The 20,909-nt window shown below is 39.8% G+C and overlaps 1 protein-coding gene across 2 annotated transcripts in view; it reads left to right on the top strand.

The window, feature by feature from the left end:
* The first annotated feature begins 16,151 nt into the window (after positions 1–16,151).
* The window catches only part of PRRG1 (proline rich and Gla domain 1), a 35,218-nt gene continuing 30,460 nt past the window's right edge, over positions 16,152–20,909 (top strand). Inside the window, exon 1 of one of the 2 annotated variants that reach the window (XM_085319466.1) lies at positions 16,152–16,312. The gene's annotated coding sequence lies outside the window, so the exon portion shown is untranslated. Of the gene's footprint in view, positions 16,313–16,877; positions 16,905–20,909 lie in introns of those variants that run through there. The other variant, XM_085319467.1, reaches the window with a different exon arrangement.

The following is a 20,909-nucleotide window of genomic DNA, read 5'->3' as shown; positions in this document are numbered from 1 at the left end:
CAGATCTCAAGATCTCCCCAGCTACTGGCCTATGTAGCTGGGTTCTATACAATGTAAAGGCAGAGCATGATAAAGGCTCATCAAGCTAAAAAACACGTGCAGAAGATAACTTCTATATTAAGCATGCACTTATGAATGAAAATAGCTCGAGGTATTCAGTACAGTCTGCTTGAGTTTCTTCTTTTTTCCGCATACATTTTGAGCTGACAGTTTGGACCTATAAAATGCTGTTTTGAGGGGTATGACTAACTCTAAGATCACCTTCATTTTCACRTATTACAGGAAATGAGACGTAAATGTTTGAACAAACTCTTTGGTTTAAAAAGCAGGTGGGGCAGTCACATTAGAATGTCATTCAGTTATATTTGTTGGACAGCAAGTGAGGCTGCTGACTTTCATAACATATTTTCAGGGTAATCTACTTACGCACTGTCCAAAATCAAGCAAGGCTGAACGTATTCAGTACTTTGAAAATTAGGCTTGTGGTTCTCTAATTGTCCCTTTGGCCAACTTAATAGAAAGTACATTAACTGAAACTTCGTGAGTGTGTCTTTGATTATCAGGTATTTTTATATGTTTAGGCTCCTTTAGGTGAAGGGGAGGGATGACTTTTTCATTAATGTGGAGAATATTTATCATCTCTAAAAAACTTACTGTGGCATTTTGTTGGGCTGAGTGAGGTTGCTGCTCAGGCCATCAGTTTAAAAGAAAAAATATATGAATTTAGTTTTTAAAATGATAGAATAAAACAATCTGAAAATCATCTTGGATGGAAAACTGCTAGATGTCACTTTGAATCAAATGTTCCTGTGTTTGTTTCTTAATGTGCTGGAGTAGTGGAAAAAAAATCTTAATTTTGCATTTTAATGTAGCATTAATACTGCTAAGAAGGAACTTAATCAGGTGTGGAACAAACATACTACTGTCCCCAATCACAATCTCCAAGCCTCATCAGAGAGACTTGCTGGGGACTGCATTTTGGCAAACTCATTAGCAGTTTCTTGTTCCAATCAACTTTGTCCTGTCCCGAGTTGCCAAGTGCGTTATGACAAAGAGAACAAACCCTTGTAACTGTTCTTCCTCATTTATTAGATTTTTGTACTGAATACACTGTCTTTGTTTTGCAGCAAGTCATCTGTAAAGGCCAATGGGGTATAAAAATGCTTGAGCTGAAAAGAATTCCATTAGTCAGTGCCAGACATAGATTGGCATTATTACTTTCTTCCAAATTGCCCTACTGTGACTGCAAGCGACAAAACAGGGATGCAGCCAGACTGCTCCTTCGGACTTTCTCTATATTATGAAGGGCAGGAAACCACAACTCTGCTTTGGAGGAACTCAGAAATATTCAGGGATCTGAATATACTGCCTTCCTATCGGTAGGATCCCTAACCTTAACATTAAAGTAGTTACGGTGGGTGGCTATGTTGCTACAATACTTCTGAAACCTCTGCTGTTTGCCTGTGTCATAAATCTGTCCATGCCAATGAACCTCAGGGGTCTTTTCCATGGGTTGAGGAGGCAAAAACTCACCGTTGTTACTATGGGTGAGGTCCTGATGAGCATCAGAGCTGGAATAAGGTAGGGAAACGGGAAGGATGGACCAGATAGATGGTCAGAAGAGGAGAAAGGTGGAAGGAAGAAAAGAGGGAGAAAGGAGGCTGAGGTAAGAAAAAAGTCAGGGAGCAGAAGAAAGAGGAAAGTAACCTCTCCTCCTTACAGTTATAGCAAGTAATTAGATCAGATCTGCTGCCCACGGAACCACATCTTAATTTTTAAGTCTTAAAGTTCAAAAACACTGATCAATTGATATTATTAGATAAGAGTTTTCCAAAGTGCTCTTAATCTACAGATCTTAAAGAACACTGTGAGACAAATTCTGAGCCAAAATATAAGTCAAAAACTTCATAAGAACAAACATTTGCACACTTACGACTGATAGAAGAGATTAGCATTTTTTGTAAAGCATTTATAAATTCAATTATAAAAAACAGCTTTCTCTGGATTTTGTAGAAAACCTAAAGACAAGTTGAGAAGAARCAGATCAGTTAATTTATTTTCATTCTGTTGCACAAAGTGAACATAAGGATAAATAACTGAAGAGAGTTAGTGACTTTAACATCTTCCATTGCAATAACTTCAGAAGTCATCTGTAACACGAATACAATTTTTCTCTTGAATTACATAAATTTTAACCTGGTATCAGTCTTTTAACAAGTTTTTGGACCTAAATATTTACATGACTTAAACTGAAATCATTAGCTAAAAGCAACTACACTATAAACTCATAGTGTTCCCAGAATAAATCAAAGATGTTTTATATTATTTTAAACTATTAATACAAATGTTCTCATGAATTTCTCATATTTGGAAAGAGTCAAATACATTGACTTTGAATCAATATTCAACTGCAAAATAAATTACTCCTAATAACACTTCATAATCTTTTATTTAATAATCAGTATATGCATGATTATTTAAAGGAATGCAATAATATGAAACACTAATAGGAACTATTTTTAACATAAATGCTGAATATGAAATCAGGAAATGGAATTTTTTTACACTGTTTGTTTGTTTAATGGAGTTTCGAAAGACATTAACTCAGATAGCAACACAAAACTATTTGTTTTCCAACCAAACCTGAATTTGTTCCATTATGTTGCATTGTTGCTGATACATATGGCATAATGTAATACAACTGTAACTTTGGAAGCATGCAAATGTCTGCTTACTTGGCCTGAATCAGACTCTTTAATAAATCCTAAAAATGAAAGCTCCTAGTAAATGAATTACATTGTATTGATCATTCACCATTTTAAATCTGATTTCAAGGACATATTCAGAGTGTCATGTTAGTAAAAGTTATACTGTAGGACAAAAGTCTAATCTTTCTTATATCACAAATTCAGTAAAATCACAACTGTTAGAAGAAAAATATAACTTTGATCCCCTTAGYTTGCCTGAGTCACTGTTTTAAACTATCTTCCTCCTAAAGCCCTTTCTTCTGTCTCCTTAGCTTCTAAGACTAGATATAATAACTGGCTTCTATGGCAATACAAACTTTTGTGACGTTTTCCCTTGGGGTAGTATAAATGGGGTGTTTTTTCAGACATGTTGGATAAAATGCCTTCGCTAACACATTTGAACTATACCTCGCTTTCTGTTAGAAAACTTTGATACTTTACTGTCCCTGAGTTTGAAATGGTAACTTCACAGCTGAAACACAGCAACGGACAATGTGTATACTGCTAGATGGCTGGAAGGCAACATAAAATGAGTTTGCACAGAACTGCCGCTGAATGTTTATATAAGCTTGTTTAACCTGGCATTGCAACACGTAAGAAAAGTGTGTGCAATAAGCCACTACAGTTGAGCAGAGGGAATGATATGTATCAGCGAAGGGCTGGGGAAAATGAAGACTCTTGAAGACTGCAGATGGAAATCATCCAGATCCAGAAAGTCCTTTCTAGGCAGGAAAACTTAAAGCCAAGAAGCAGAAAGCCCCTACTGTAGAATGCAGTGAAGTCTAAGTGCTTTTAGGAACTGTTAATAATTTTAACCAGCAATCTAATAATCAGGATTCTACATGACCTAACAGCTAAAGATGTGTAATATTACATAGCTATATCATATATCTCTGTAACGTTTTTTTTAACAAAGCTTCTCTTAAGACCTTGCTTAATACAAGATGCAATGGCATTAAGGATTGATTAGGCTGTCTTCAATTAATCTGTAAAGCTTCTCTGCTCACAGGAAAGCAGATGTATCAGAAAACACTGTCACCTTCTTTAATAAGACATTTTTCTGATACACAAGTTCTTCACAAACAGTGAAGAGACGAAGAATTTAATCTTGCCATTCAGGTCTAAGTCAGAATTCTATTTAATAAAACAGAGACCAAATGAGGTTTAAATTGAGAGAGTCTAACAATCAAGAAAATTCTAGATGCCAAATAAAGACCAGGAGAAAGGTAAAACACTAAGGATTCTCCAGGCTCTCCCAAGCATGTATGTATCCGTTGTCACAAAAAGTTGAATTCCTACTATTTGTTGGATTATCAATCAGGAAAAATATTGTATTACAACTAAAGATCTGAATAATATTTCAGTGTGAACTTTTTCTTTTTTAGCAGAAGAAAGAAAGTATCTGGAAACATCTGAGAAAGATGATACAAACACCTCAGCTAATGTGCTGAGTTTTTTGGTGTRTTATATATAAATTCCCTTTTTCATTAAAGGATGCCTATAGTCACTGTTTTTTAAGAAAGTAATGGGTTTTTTTATATACGGTTACACAAGCTGTTGCCAAATCATGCCATATATCTCRGAGAATTTTTTGTTTGCAGAGTAGGCACTGGTGATGACTTGCTGCTAAATTCAAAACTGAAAATGTCAGCACAGTGTTGCCTTATACTGCAGACTGCTTTATGCAAACCCTCAAACCTGGCCAGACCTGCAGGCAGAAAGTGGTGGAACTACTTTATGATGGACATATAGGATGAAAACTTGTGGAACCATATTTCTTCATCAGGAAAATTAAGATACTGATCTATGTGAAGAACTTACACTAGCAGTTGACAGCAAAATACCAAGCCTAAAATAATGCTAATAGATTTCTTTCAATAAGAACAAGAGTCAGATTGTACCRTTTGGCAATTCAGATGTCAGGCTGTTAGTAGACTTTTGGAAGTTGGTTGGGTTACTGGAGATTGCCAGACTACAGTAACCCCGTGGTTTAAAAGTTGTAAATATTCTTAAAATTCTTGTAGAGTGTGACTATACAGAATTCTTGAATCATAAATGTATTATTTAGATACAATCCTTCTTTCAAATAGAGCTTTTTGGTAAAAATTTCAAAAAATCTGATGTGACTTCAAAAGATCATTTAGTAATCATAATCCTCCTGCCCCAATTCAGGATCAATGATATTGTCATTCTCAATGCTGTCTGTCTATCCTAATCTTAAAAAGTATCCATGATGGAGACTCTACAACCTGTCCAGGCAACGAATGCCACTGTTTTGTTAACCTTACTGCCAGAAAGATTTTCCCAATATCTCTTGCTGCTCTTCCCGTCCCCTAAGGACCTGGAGAATAGATGATTCCCTTCTCTGCAAGAGACTCTATGTATTTCCTGACTGTTATCATRTCTCCCTTCAGTTTTCTCCTCTGTAGACTAAGCAATCCCAGCTGTTTCGGTGTTTCCTAGTAAGCCATCTTCTTTAGATCTCTGATCATTTTCACAGATATCTCCAACTGGCCTATATCTKTCTTGAGAAACTGGATACAGTACTCCAGCAGTTCTTAATAGTGATGAGAAAAACACAAAAGTGACTTTTTATGTCCTTCAAACTATAGTATTAAGTCCCAATTTGRATTTCAGTTCAGTTAAACATTTAGCTTGTGAGCTACAATATCTCTCACCCTTCCCCAGATTCTCCTCTGAAGAGCCATTATATAATGCCATATCATATTTGTGCAGGYGATTATTCCTGCCTAAGTGTAGTATTTTTCACTTTTTTCTATRGAATCTCACCCATATTTTTCAGATTATCAAGAGTATTGTTCATTCTTATCCTTGTCCTCAAGCACACTTGAAATTTATCCACATAATTTCAAAAAATGTAGTTATCATATTTTCATCACTTGCTGAATGGAACTGGACTCTGGGCAAATCCTCYAGAAGTTCTTTCGACAGTAAGACATTTATAACTACTCTCCACATATCTCTTGCTTTTCTTCTTCATTAAGTAGTAGAAAGACTGTTCCTAGGTGTTCCTTTAATCATTAACATGTTTATAAAAATGATTTCTTGTTATTCTTTATGTTGCTTGCTCTCTGCCTGTCACTGTCCATAACSTCTCTGATCAGATTCCTCCATGCTCATACTAGTCTTTTATACTCATCTTTACTTATCTGGCCTCATTTACAGTTTCTGCATATCCTTTTTTCGTCTTTAAGAAATCATGATTTAGGTAAGCTACTTTCTTACTAGCTCTCCCATCAGCCAGGGATCTGCAAACTGTGGAATGCCTTTCAGAACCACTTGTAGCTCTCACCATTGGATTTAGCTTCAATGTGGTTATGAGATATAAAAATAAAAGCATAACCTTTCTCAGTATTGCTGGGTGTTACCAAATTAAAGTAAGGTAACAAAAGTGTCTTTCTTGAATTTTAWGTCTACTTTTGCTCCTGCTCCTGACCACAACTCAATTATTTCCTAATATGAGTGTTAGCTGTGCAGAAACAGGTTAGCRTTATCCAAAGAGTAATAGTGCTGTTCTACAGTTTCCTTGTCTATCTGGAAACAATGGTTAAGACATTTAAAAATAAACTATGATTGAATCCAWGCAACTCACTAGTTCATTGTAATGCTAAGAAAGATAAGCCTCAAGAGCCAGAGGCAAATGATTACATCACTGACRCTTATACAGAAGCTCAAATGTTGTGATTTCATGCAGACTTGGGTACATTGAAGTGAGAGCCTCTTATTCACTAACCCGCTTATTCATTGCCACAGAGTTAGCACTTTGGCAAACGGTTCTCTGCTGCCTGTCTCTCGCAACAGTAACAGTCACGTTTCTTCTGACTTACTAAAATCTATTTCATTGCTCCTCTTCAACCATTCAGTTAGGTTATTCATAGATAACTGTGAAACAATTGCTAGTTTAAACTTGACAGTGAGTCCAGTGTGGGCACATTTATGCATCAGGCCGCAGGTGTCCTGGGGCTCCATAGCCCTTTCTAAAGGCCAGCCCCGGCACTGTGGGGCCAGGCCTGGCTACAGAGAGCAGAAGCTGTGGAAGCACTGTAAGGGTCTTGCATCCCACCTCCACCCCCTCAGCTGGGGCCCCTGGCTCAGCCTCAGAGCAACGCTATCCCCGTGGCTGGGCGTGGTGGGCCAGACCTGCAGCAGGCCCTGCTCACCATCCCTGGCCCAGCTCTGCTCATCACCTCCTGGCGCTGCAGGATGGACCCAGAGAGGGCTCTGCTCCAATGGCCCGGTTGTGCCCATTGCTCTCCTTCCTGGGCCTTGCCAGCGGCAGCCAGCCCACTGCAGCCTAATATATCATTCAAAACACAATATCTGAACCAGTCCTTCTGTGTTTCAGGTAGAGCCACTGTTATAGTCCTTACTTCTGCAAAATTTTCATTTACAAGGAGTTGGTCTAGAGACAGAGTCACAGAGTGGTTGAGGCTGGCAGGGACCTCTGGCGATTGACTGCTCCAACACCCTGCTCAGAGCAGGGTCAAGCTAGAGCAGGTTGCTGAGGGTTGTGCCCAGTCAGGTTTTGAGTATCTCCAAGGATGAAAGCTCCATGATCTCTCTGGGCAACCTGGAACAGTGTTCAATCACCCTCACAGAAGACTCMGTCACTTTCACAGTGAAAAGTTTCTTCTCATGTACAAATGCAATTTCCTGTGTTTCAATTTGTGCCCATTGCCTCTTGCCCTGCCATTAGGCACTCTGAGAAGAGTCCAGCCCCATCTTCTTGACACCCTCCCATCAGATAMGTATACCCATTACTAAAATCCCCCCGAGCCTTCTCCAGGCTGAACTGTCCCAGTTCTCTCAGCCGTTCCTTGTATGAGAGATACTCCAGATCCTTAATCATCTTTGTGGCCCCTCACTGGACTCACTCCAGTAGCTCCATGTCTCTCTTGTATTGAGGAGCCCAGAACTGGAACCAGAACTCTAGATGTGGCCTCATCAGAGCAGAGTAAAGCATTACCTCCCTTGACCTGCTGACAGCACTCTTTCTAAGGCACCCTAGGATGCCAGTGACCTTCTTTGCCTCAAGGGCATATGGCTGGCTCATGGTCAACTTGGTGTACACTAGGAACCCCACCTAGGTCCTTCTCTGCAGAGCTGCTTTCCAGCAGGTCAACCCCTAGCCTGTACTGATACATGGAGTTATTCCTCCGCAGGTGCAGGATTTGGCATTTTTCTTTGATGAACTTTGTGAGACTCCTGTTGGCCCATTTCTCCAGTCTTTCAAAGTTGCTCTGAATGGCAGCGCAGCCATCAGGTGCAGCAACCATACCTTCGAAAAGCTCCTGTCCAAAGAAATAAAGGTCTTCTAACTAGGTGTCCGTTTTAACAGAATTATGGTATATCCAGTGAGTAGACAATTTTGTCACTGTTCTGTTGTAAATTCAAGACTGTGAAGAATAAAGGCAATTCTCCTTACAATTTTGTTAACAACAATGTAGTGTTGCATTTTATAACATTGTGTCAGTGGAATTCTGACAGCATGAACTAAAAAAGTGCTAAATAAGTGAATTTCTACTCATCTATGTTGAACTTTACACTTGGGATACTTGCCTTTTTTGTATACATCATATCTGTATATTCAGGTATCAAATATATATTACAAACAGTGTAACAAATGTTACGAAAAAAAATCCATTGCAAAGTGCTATTTTGCTGAGATGTTCTGAAGAGACACTATAAACCACAGGAAAGAAATCTGAGTTGCTTGTGATGTTTCAGGAATGCTGAAATTACTATAACAGACTTCTTACACACAGTTGCTTATTTATTTTTTATATCAAATGGATTTTTAAAAGCTTTGTATGGTGTTATAAAATGAAAAAGTCATTCACCTATTTCCTGTTCCTCCTTTCTGATTCTTGACAGTTGGAAAATATATTCCAGACTCATAGGGCAGAGTCTAGCAGAGTGAACCCAAAATCATTGATTTTCACAAATATCATGAAAACTGTAATTTTCCTAACAGTTGACAGATTATGTTTTAAGAATGGGTTTATTTCATCAGCTATTTGTTTTTCTTTGAGGATATTAATCTGAATAGCCTCATCTTCTATTCCAGCAAGAAACAAAACTACTCAGAAGTCCTGACTAGAAAGTTGCTTTTTTGGTGCCTCAGTAGGAATTTAGGCACATAATCTTCAGTTCCAAAGTTTAAAATTGTCTTAAATGACTTGTAGATTCGTGTCATACAATTTTGAGAGTTTTGTGGTTGCTTATGTGTAGGGAAGACCTGCACAGTCAAATCATTCAGTTTGCCCTGGTATTTTTCCTTTATTCATTTTTTTCTCAACACCACAGAAAAAAGTTATAAAAGATAAAATTATAAAAGATAATTATGGCACTTTCATAGATCACATGGAGGCCACAAATAAAAATAAGTACTATAAAAGCAATGGTATAGACCTTGTATACAACCTGTTCTCCTTCAGTAAAATCTGCAATTACTTTATAATATTTGGCTTTGATAAATAACATACTTCTGTGACTGTGACTCAAGTGAATACCTTAATGGATGCAAAAYGGTTCTCTCTAAACAATTCACATTACAACCTGAATGCACCAAAATTCCAGTCAGTTTTTGGGAAGGGAGTTTTAAAACTCATAAATTAATTTGTGGAAGGACAAAAACATTCAGATCTGAGTGCTCAGCCATTCAGAACAGTAAACATTCCAATGTCCGTGTAGTGGAATAATAATGGATATCAAAAAATTTAAAATATTCAAACCAAGTTAATGTATTACATAGCAGTAAACAAACTTAAAAATAGGCCAATCATGTATAATTCATTAATGTGATGTAAATTCACCTACTGCATCAAGCAACTGCTTGGTAAGATTGGCCGCTGATGCAAAGATTTTAACAGGTAGTGCTTTACTGCAGTAGCAATTCAAACARAAGCATGCAGCAGGGTTTGGGGTCATTACAAGGCAACAAACTTGGCTTCTTGGGAACAYTACTGATCAGTCTTGGCATTCCAGATCAACCTCCCGATGATCAAGAGGCCACTTTAATGGACTTTAAAGAGAGGCTAATGTATCCCTAAGCAGCTGAGAGGAATGTTGCTACAGTCCAAGATCTCAAGGCAGAGGAGGGACTGAAGGGAGAAATAGTTAAATACATTGAAAAATATTGCAGAATTTCCTACAGTGGTTATTACCTCTTCTTGCCACCAGAAGTTTCAAAATCAGACAGTAAAGGAAAACAAAGGAAGTAAAGGAGTAGGGAAAGTCTGTGTTGTTTTCTTGTTATCAAAATAGCCTTTTCAGTGCAAAATGATAGAATGTGCACTATTTGTCATTTKTCAGAGATATGAGGAAAAGTAACAGAGCAGGAAATGTTGAGTAATGAGGATTTTGGATATGTGTCTGATATAGCACTTCAGAAACCTATTTCTTTTACAGTTGTTTGCTCTGTTTGATGACACCGATGATAAACTAGTTGCACTTATGTGGAAGAGTGACATCCAGACAAATGCTATAATGCAAGGTACAATTTATTTTTGCAAATATAATGTGCAGCATAAACAGAAAAATGCCATATGTGAGTTTGAAACATAGCACCCATAATAAACATGCACATTCTGGGAAGCAAAGGGTATTTTATACCTTTTCCCTTTACCTGTTTCAAGCAAGTTCTGTATTTAGAAGTATCTTTACTTGGATCATATTGTCCACATAAGAGAATCTGTAAGACACATTTTCTTTATATGTGTATGAGGTGCTTAAATTTAGGGTATATATGCTAGTACTAATATACGTATCTTTCTTGAAAACAGTATATTGCTACAGTTACTGTGCTAACCACAGCTCAGCTCCCTTCCAAGTTTTTTAGGTCCTTCTGATCTTGTCAGTTCTTTTACTGTAAGATAGATTTTGGACTTTCATCTTCCTTCAGGTGAAATCCTTTTTCTTCCACTCCTTGTCCCAATCCTGGGCTGCAGGATCACCCCAGCTGGGGGTTACTATTGTACCTCTTTTCTTCAAGATTTAGGAGTGGACCTCTTGAAGGTACCCTGCAGTTATAAGCAATCATGTAATTGCCTCTGACAATCTTTTTTTTTTTAACAGGTAACTCTTTACTCTTACAGATAAGAGTATTTGTGATATAAAGAAATAAAAATATATACATGCTATCTTAAGAACAAAAGTGAGTGAGAAGTGGTCTTTCTGTCATATTAAACTTAAAATTTTCAAAATTATTTCTCTCTCAAAACAGAAGTTGGCAAGAAACTCAGGTGTAAGACTTTTTCATGAAAACCAARTGTCATTCAGCTGTGGATAAACAGGGATTTAAGACCCTCAGCTGGGAGATGGATCACTATTACAGTAAATATTTATATAAAGTAGAACATCTCCAAAAAGTGAGACCCAACTGTTTTCCTGCCTGATATATAAGGAGTGGAAGAGCACAGGTTTGAATCTATTTTTCAAAAATCCAAGAAAAATACCTAAACAGCAAATCTATTATCCATACTAGTATGTCTCTTTCTCCCCAGAAATTCCATATTGGATCCAAGATACCTCTTCCAATTTGTATTTAATTAAACAGTATCTTTAAAAGTTATTACTTTCTGAGGAGAAAAGTCTGCATAACTGTAAGATTCCCCAATGAATTTTATTTAAAAGGATTGGTCTGCCTTTATACCTCCTCTCCTTCCAGCAAAACACCATGACAATTGGTCTTTGAATAGAGTTGTGACATTTCTTGTTGTCTGATCAAACAGTCTTTTTGAACTTTTTAATTGTCCTTTTGAACTCTTGGTTCTAAGCCCTCAAAAACAGTGTAAAGTATCTGGAATCACGTAAGAAAGTGATGCACAATTATTAGGTCAAATATGTCTCTCASCCCTTACAAAGAATTTTTTTGTTTACTGCCTTTCCTGATTATTTCCTAACCATCTGCTATTAAATTGATAAAATCAAATAGTACATACGAAAACAACCTTTAACAAGTATTCATAAAATATTACAGAAAAAAATTCCCTGCCTTTCAAAGAAAGACAGATGCTAAGTTATGACTCTTTGAGGCTTAACCTATGTGTGCCTATCTTCATCGCCCAGCCAAACTGCAGGGAAATAGTTGAATTCCAGGCATTTACACAACCTCTACCTTTGTGGGAGAGAGTTTCCTTAGCAGCTTCATAAAGATGAATTTAACAAGTGTCAAAGCTTGTCCTTTCCTCAGAACAGAGTTTGTGAGTCAGATTTCGTGTCTCTTTTTGCCAGTCCTGAATAGCTGCCATTGATACAGACCTGCCAAATCCATTTTACTTTGCAGTCTTCTACACTTCAACGAGCTTTCCCCCACAACATACATCCCTTAGCTCCCTAAAATTTGGTGTTCTTTGACATTCGTTTGCCTCTTAGTGAGTCAGAGCTTCTACACAAGTTCTTCAACAGCCCTTTGGGGGGCTTTTTTAGGAGGGCAACAGATCTTTTTAGGATGTAGTGGCCACAAGTCCCTCTTCTTTCTGCTAAAAACTCATGCTGTCAGACCTTGCCTACAAATATGCCTTTGTTTTCTCTTTACTTTGTGGTGCGCACCTCCTGTCTCCAGACTCCCAGGGGTCTGCAAGATGCTCATGGGGGGATGTTGACACACAAAGAACTGGGCTTATGGAAAGCTCCTCATGGTAGAATTTCAGGAGAGCACGTGGACACTATAGCTTTCACTTCTAATGTACTCATCATATGGAGGATCACAGCTCCCAGGTGAAAGAGCCATCTGAAGAATTTGCCAGTTTGCATGTTTTACAGAACAAGAGATTTGGAAGAAAACAGATTGACATCTTGGTTGATGGGAATAATAGAGAACAGGAGCTCAAGAAAAGTGCTTTTTCAATAAGCAGCAAAGCAGCCAGTGTCCACACCTCTGTACAAGTAGTTGCCTTCCCCTTCTGATTCTCTCTAACCATACAAGCAATTTGCCAAACAATTCCCATGACCCTGCTAACTACATGAGAATGGAAAAAAAGAGGGAACTAGAGTAGCTGCTGCTCCACATGGCAGAAGGGAAGAGGCTGGGGTGAGAAGAGTGGACTGCTTTTACTGGCTGGAACAAGCCACTTTTTCTCACTCTTACTTACCAGTAGGGGCAATAGCATCTCAAGCACCTGTATCTAGCTTGTGGTAGCAAGAAGAGAAAATTAGCCATTTACATGAAAATTGGTCTCAGCCACCTCCAAGCAAAAGGTCAGATGACAGCATCCTGAGGAAAGCATCTAACTCTCAGACACTCTCAGGCACAAGCTGTTGGAGCTTGCCATTATTTTTTATTCATACCATGGAAATTTCTGTTGATACCATTTTATTACAAACTTGAGCGACTTATTATTCTGTAGAATATTCTAGCCCAAGACATGGACAGTTCCTGAAATTCGTAACACTTCCATAACTTACTTAATAAAATATTATTTAAAAGTTGCAGCTGAGTCATAAAATGCCCTCTTTTTATTTTTATTGTGTTTGAACCTAATGACTGTTTATTGAATTACGCCATACAGTTTCATTTTTGAAAATAAATAAATGATTAGATTAGTGAATTATGTGCCTATAATTCAAAATAGAGGTTTTGATGATTCAGACCAAAAGGTAAAGTTTAAATGGATTATATAATTATCTATATTGCAAAATCAATTACAATCCCATAACTTACAATGTATCTTTTATTCTGCATAAATTTGAGTCTTCCCTGATTACCTTCTTCAGAGCACTGAAGGCGCTTTTCTGGTCCTAAAAAGTATAATCAACATAAGCAACATAGTGCTTTTCTCACTGATGTTATTGTTACTGGATGGAAAAAAGGAAACTTTACTTTGGTAAAGGACAAACTAAGCTAAAAGTCTATCAAAGCAGTATACAAAAATACATCTTTTCATCTTCTCTTTTGAATTATTATTGGCAAAACTTAAACACATACCTTGAAACATAAGACTCTCATCACTGGAAAATTATATGCCTTTTGTCATGCTACTTGTGTACTCCTTAACTTGTCACTGTTGTCTTAAGTTCACTCTAATACTTTGGCTGCAGACAAGAGGCAACTGAAGTGACTTAAAGTAACTTCACAACAATTTTACGTTCTTCCAGTACTTAAGTCAATAGGTTAGGTTACTCTTCAGGATAAATTAAACTGCCTAGTGATTACTGCAATTTATGAAAATTGTGTTCATACTCCTAAGAGGTTATTTTAGCAACCAGGGATTGCTGGAATTTAGAAATGACTCAGGAACAACCTCCCTTGCCTTTGCAGATGGTTGAAAGTGTATGTTTCTTACAAAGGTGATAATTCTCAAGAGATCAACTCGATTTACAACAACTTTTCCACATGGAAAAGGTAAAAAGCTGTCATAAGCACGTAAGATCCAATGTTCACTAAATATACTTCCATGTGACAAATGTAATATAAAATAAAATGCGGAATCTATTCAGGACATTCTTTCTTCTCTGTACACAGTCTTGCTTGTATATGTCTTTCTCTGCCTCCTCAGCATTATATTACAGAGCACATAACACAACTTTATTTCATAATTTTCAAAGTCTTTTTCGTCATCTCAGTTCTGAGTTTTGGACCTGCAGTTTTGAGTTCATAAAAATCCCTGCTTTGAAAATTCAAAGCAAATAAGCAAAAAAATTATTATGTAGACAATGTTAATTTTTCWGTTTGAAAAATTGAAAAGTTGAACCATTCTTCTGAAGCTATTTTATCTCCTACTKATTCAAGGGAACGGAATCTCTCTTTTCCTAGATAAACCTGTCAAAGCCTTGTCAGGCATATTAATGTAATTTCTTTTGTTTAAATCCTGATGATCTCAATGTCTATTAGAAATCGACATATATAGACATATATATACATACATATATACATATATATTTATACAAACACATACATATATATATGAAAATACTAATTCTTAATTTAAAATCCAGGTCCAGAAGCTGAGATATGTTTGTACTATTGCAAATTCTGTGTCTGATCTTTCTGTGCCATAGATATCTATGCAACTGTACTATTACCTAATTTCTTTTTCAGCAGATTGTCAGTTGTTAATTTAGAACTTAAAGTAAAAAGTACTGGTATACAGCATAAGTAATCTAATAAAAATTGAAGCCATAGAGCCTTAAATATGAAGGTAGCAGTAATGTAAACTTCAGAAAACGCTACATTTTGAGTGCTTCACTTCTCTTCTCATGGAATAAGTGGTATTTTAGGCTCCCATACCATTTAGATCTCAATCTTTCTTCTGGCAAGCCAAGCTCTTATTTTTGTGAATCATTTCCAAATCATTTACAATCATGCCACTGTACCACTGACATCAGCATATTTGAAAAAGTCAGGTAAGGGTTATTAATCCGCTATCAATTTTGTGAGCAGCCTTTTTCTCTTTCAGTACATGTCCATTAAAAATTGCACAAACAAAAAATGAAAGTACTAGTCATAAACCAAAAACCTTAAGCTAACATACCCGTAATTTTCAGTTTAATGATTGAAAATTTGAGTTAGTGCCAATTTGGAGCAAAATATTCTTAATTTTTATGTGGAACTTTAAGGTTTTAAGCTCTATTTCCTGAAACATTATTCATTAGAGAGATCTGAATGTACCAAAAAGTCTAAATCTYCAGGAAATCAAACCTATTGTGTATAAAGCACAACATTAAAAGCTGTAAAAGTGTAGTCTAAAAGATCTGACCAGTTTGCTGCTGGCCAAAACGCTTTTTCGCTGTTACACTGCATTTGTAGAGTGCTTAGCCTCCACTCTTGCTCCTTTTGGGAATATCCTGTCTGATATATTCAGCTGTAAGGATGTATTAACAGGGGAAAAAAACACGCACACACAGGGAAAAAGACATTATTTTTTGCATTATTTTAGCTCTTCATTAAAAGGGCACAACTACAGACAGGAAAAAAGTTACTTCCTTACCATGAAAAAGGCCACATATATAAATATATATACATACATATATATACACATACACACACACACATATATAAAGACAGGCAGACGTTGACGAGGGGAGGCGCCACAGCGGCGGGTGCCTCGCAGCGGAGGGCCTCGGCGGGGCGGCCACGCGCCCCCGGCCCGGAGCTGCGGCCGTTGSCGGGCTGGGGCGGCCGTTGCCCCCAACGGCAGGCATTACCTTTCCGCCGGCCGCGGCGCAGCGGACCCCGAGGCTAGCTCGGAAAAGGGACGGAGCTGCAGGGGCGAGGGGCCGCAGGGCCCACGGAGACGCGGCAGAGGAAGCCCCCTCCATCCACCCAGGCAGGCAGGCAGGCAGGGAGGGAGGGAGGCGCAGCTCGCCCCCTTCCACGGAGGGGCCACCCTCTCCCCGCACGGCCCCTGGCGGCCGCCGCGGGGAGATGGCCGCCGCCGCGCATGCGCGGCGCCGCGGGCTGGCTCCCCACCGCCGGCGAGCCGAGGGCGCCGGCGAGTTTGGAGGCAGCCAGTGGGGCGGCGGCCGCGCGGCGCCGGCAGCTTTCAGCCACCTCCGCCGCCCGGGCACCGTCTGCCGGTGCCTCCGCGCCTCGGGAGGGAGCGGTAAGTGCGGAGCAGCGCGGGCGGCGGAGCGCCCTGCCCCGCTCCGCGGCTGCTGCCCCGTCCCGTGGGCGGCCGGGCTGGGCCAGGCCGGGCCGGGCGGAGGGGCGCAGCGCAGGCGGGAGAGCGATGGCAGGAGTGAGCGGGCTGCGCTGGGGGGACCGTGGGGGTTGGGGCGCCCCGGGTCCGGAGCGGGCAGCCGGCCTGGGGGAGGTGCCGGGTAGGAGGCGCTGCCCCGTCCCATGTCTATAGAGGCGCCTGTATATATCCGCGCTAGAGCTTTCTCTACCTGGGCTGGGGGGCTGAGGCGGTGGTTTGGGGGAAGGAGCTATGTCGGGGGCGGGGGTGCGCTGGCAGTGCATGCGGGTCAGCCGGGGCGCTTCGCGCTGCCGTTACGTGCGCGGGGCGAGAGGGACGGGGTCGCCTGCGGCGGGGGAGTATCGGTGTGGGGAGGGGTGGGGTGCTGCCCACGGCGCTTTCCGCCCTCCCTTCCCCCGCACGGGCGGCAGTTTCCTGTGAAGTAACTTTCCGAAGGTCCCTGCTGGGCTGCACCAGGAGGTGCCGCGGGCTCCTGCGCCGCTGCCTCGCCGGGAGGGTGCGCGGGGGCCGTTGGCGGGGGCCGTTGGCGGGGGCCGTTGGCGGGGGCCGTTGGCGGGGGCCGTTGGCGGGGGCCGGCGCTGCGGGAGGGGGCTCGGCTGCCCCCGCCGTGCGAGCCCTGGGCTCCCCGGTCAGGAAGAAAGCGCCCTTTTTTCGGCCTCCTCCGCCGGTCATCTGATGCTGGCTTGTTTGTGGGTGTGCTGTGATGGGGAGGGGAAGGGTGAGTGACTTTTTTTTTTTTTTTTTTTTTTTTTTTTTTTTCTTATCACATAAGTTTGGGGTCTGGGGCCCCTTACCAGCGTCGCTGGGGCAGCTGGATGTTTTGGGAGGTAAAGGTGTAATAGGTCTGTGCGATAGAGGCTGCACGTGATGGGAAAGGATTAAGTCGGAGTGAGAGCCGTTGGAAGCCCTCGTTGCCAGGCTGAAGCCTCTGCTGAGGCTTATGAAGTTGCAGGGAAAACTTCTCTTAAGGGATTTCTGCCGTTTCCAGTTAAGTCAGGGAAGAAAATGTTTTTGTTACATCTAACAAAAAAAAATTCAGTGGACTTGATTGCAGGAGGCTGATGGTTGTCTCCAAATAAGACAGCTATTATTTCTTCTAAAATTAACAAACAAACAAAACAAAATCTGCCACTCAAACTCAAAAAGCTCTAACCACTTGTACTTTTCATATTCCTGCTAAAACTTCCTTTCACTTTTAGCGAAATCAACCAAAAACCTCATCTCTGCTAAACAGACAGTAGCTGGGGGTTGTCACTACAGCTGAAACTTTAAGCTGCTGAGTTTGGGTGTGTGCCCTGAAGCTAAGAGTCTCCAGGGCTCTGATGGACCTCTCCTAGGTGCAACCCATTCACGTTCACAGGGAACAGGAGTAAGGGGATAGAGCACCTCAGTGTCATCACAGTTGCATTGAGAGAGGAGAGGGAKGGAGGAAGCACTTGCTAGGCTTATTGGGAGCAAAACCTAGGAGAAATGAATGAGGGAGTTAAGAGGAATGGACTAAAAGCAAATGAAAACTTGAGATTCTGTTGTCATAGGTAAGTCTGAGGATGGGGATATTTATGCAGGAGTTAGAGTTCTAGGTTAAGATCAGAGCCTTAGATTTATCATTACTTTTGGTTGGCACCATCGCTGATAAATAGGCTTGCTTCTTCTGCACCCTCATTGCTGTTTTCCACTTTCTGTGCCATCCTATTCCTTATACTGGCACCATCGTTGGTACAACTGTAAGGTGAAGTAGACTGGAGTACTGTCCTCAAGTTCACACTAACCTTTTTATCCTTTTTTCTGATTAACCTAGTTAGTTCTCTGGTCTGGTTACCTGCACTGCTGTAGGAGTGCTTATGTTGGCTTCAGGAAAGATGCATAATAGAGCAGGGAAAGGCTTTATTTATACATAAAAGTACTACTATTTATATGAATGTTATTTACACATACCAGTTTAAAGGGATTGTGCAACTATGGTATTGGGCATTTAGGATCTGCTGTTAAATGGAAAGTGCCATTGATGAAGTGGTTGTGCTTAAGAGGTAACTAGCAGTCTGAGTAGACATACCCAGTTAATTTGAGTTTTCGAGATAAGTTCTTACTGGGGCAAGGGAGAGAGGTTAGAAGCCAGAGAAAAGGGGATATGGTACTTCTCTTTAAGAATGAAGTAGGGAAACAGTGATGAGATGAACAGCAATGAGACTTTTTTACTTACCATTCAGTCATCTCACTTCAATCTATGTCTAGTCAAGAGAAGTTTACTCTGAAACAGATGAGGATAGAGCCTGGGATTCCTGAGTATCCCTATTTTTTTGGAATTAACAAATATCTGGAAATCCTCAGGCAAAATGTGGATTATCCCTTTTTCTTGCAGATTCATATAGAGGATTACAGCTAACTAATGCTGCAAGGTAACACATGAGCTCAAATGGCAAAGCATTGCATAGTGAAATTAAGATGACCAGCTCTGGTCGTTTGAGGTTGATGGCATCATTTTTCTTTTAATAAAAAGTAAATAGTTGCAACTACAGTAACTGTACTAATATTGTTGTTTCCAGAAGCAGTTGCAAATGAAAAAGAATAGGATTAAGGCTTTTTATCTAACCTTAGTTCACCATCTTTGTACATCTAAGTTGAAGTACATTTTTATAGTAATAATGTATTGTTTGTTCCATTAAAAATTCCTATTTTCCTCAAGTTATCAAAGAAGCTAAATATTTTAGTTTTATGCTCGTTCCTTGAGCTGCGTTATCCCAAGACTTATTTCCTGAACATTACATTCAAATTCTGCTTTGAATAGATTTGAATATGGAATTATGAATTTCCTTATGTGTTCATCTGTTGGGCTTATTACTCTAATGTATTTGACAAATATCTATTCATATTAACAAAAGTTTCCCAAGAGAAGGAAATACTATCCGTGTGGTCCACATGAAGAATGAAAGGTGAATCTGCAGAGACCACATATGGTACACTTAGGTTCTGTTTTGTTTTTTTTGTTTTGTTTTTCCCTCTTCAGGGTACTGAGTTCTGTATCCTGGCCTATATTCAAACCACAGACCCAAATAACTAGAATTGCTGGTATAAGCACATGCTGATTTTGCAAGTCAAGCACTCAAATTTTGATGAGTGCACCCCTAAAAGAAAAGGCATGTAGTAGTGCACACTTAAACTACATTCTGAAGTGATTTATTTAGTGTCATGAAGGAACTGTGTGGCAAAGCAGAGATAAATTACGCTTCAGGACAGTAGTCACGTGTTTTAGATGGGTGTTGTGAACCTTTTTTTCTTGTTGTTTACTATGCTTTTTTTTCCCCCATTTGTGTGTTTCCTGTCTCCTGTGACCTTCTTTTCCCTTCGTTTATCCTTCCCGCCCCTACAACCTCCCTCACTTGTGATAGTAACTATTTCTATACCCATCTGGTCACAGAATTCATCAGGTTTAAAAAAGTTACGACTTCTGACTCTGGATTGTTTTCCTTACCCAGCTCTTATAAACAGCAGTTTGTTTTGAGGGGTATGATGTGACATGACATGCAGTTGGTAACACTCTCCCCAAGAGTGTGAGTACTGGAAAAAGAAAACATTTTGCCACTCCACTGCCCTTTTCATTGATGTAGCTAATCTCATTTCGTTCATATCATCCCATTTTCTCAACTAATTCTTTTAATTTTAGTTTTTAGTTTCATGTTCTCAGCTCAATGCTGAACATCTCTGCTGCTTTTTATGCCATTTTACTCTTTCTTGAATTCTAGCCAGCGACATTTCCAGTATACTCTTTCTCTGACTTGTGTTTCTGCAGTGTCTTTTTTTGCTTCAGCCTCCAAAGGCACTCCATCTTCCTCCCTCATCCCTTGCTCCCTCTCACTTTATAGGYAAAAATACTTGCAAGTGTGCAGTAGAGAACAACACAGAACCAGCAAGAGTGGATTAAATGACCTAATGTCTAATATCTGTTCTCCTCCTGCCAGCTATTTTTGGTTAAGTTCAGATGTCGGTAACTGTTTGACCTTTTAAAATCTAATCTGACAATATGCAGCCTTTTCCTTGTTTGCCTTTGTTCTATTTGCTGCCTCTTGTTAATTAAAATTTGATATATGCTTGCAAGTTCTGAAATATGCTTAGCCCTTTCTCTTGTTGTTGCCAGCATCTGTTAATGGTACCGATTATCAACAGACTTGTGCTTTAACTAAGGTTGCTAAATACCAGTATTAAAACAAGTACATCTCAAAGGCAAAGCCTGTCTTGAGACTGGATTGAAGGAACTACATACTAACCACTTAAAACACACCATGTTTTTGATTTACTGAGGAAACATTTGTTGAAAGCTATTGTATACATATTTCAGGCTATGGCTCACTTTTAAGCACAGGTGGTCATTATGTAGTAAAAGATCTCTTAACTTTGGGAATGAGCCATGCATCTGTTCAGAAATAAACTTGCAAAAATCAGACAAGAAACGTGTTTGCATAGCCCAACACAATGGCATTAGCATCTAGGGATAAGACTCTTAGAC

Source organism: Rhea americana, unplaced genomic scaffold, assembly GCF_003343005.1.
Source record: "Rhea americana isolate MKP2758 unplaced genomic scaffold, rheAme1 scaffold_59, whole genome shotgun sequence".
Lineage (NCBI taxonomy): Eukaryota > Metazoa > Chordata > Aves > Rheiformes > Rheidae > Rhea > Rhea americana.
This window is presented reverse-complemented; position numbering and strand designations above follow the sequence as displayed.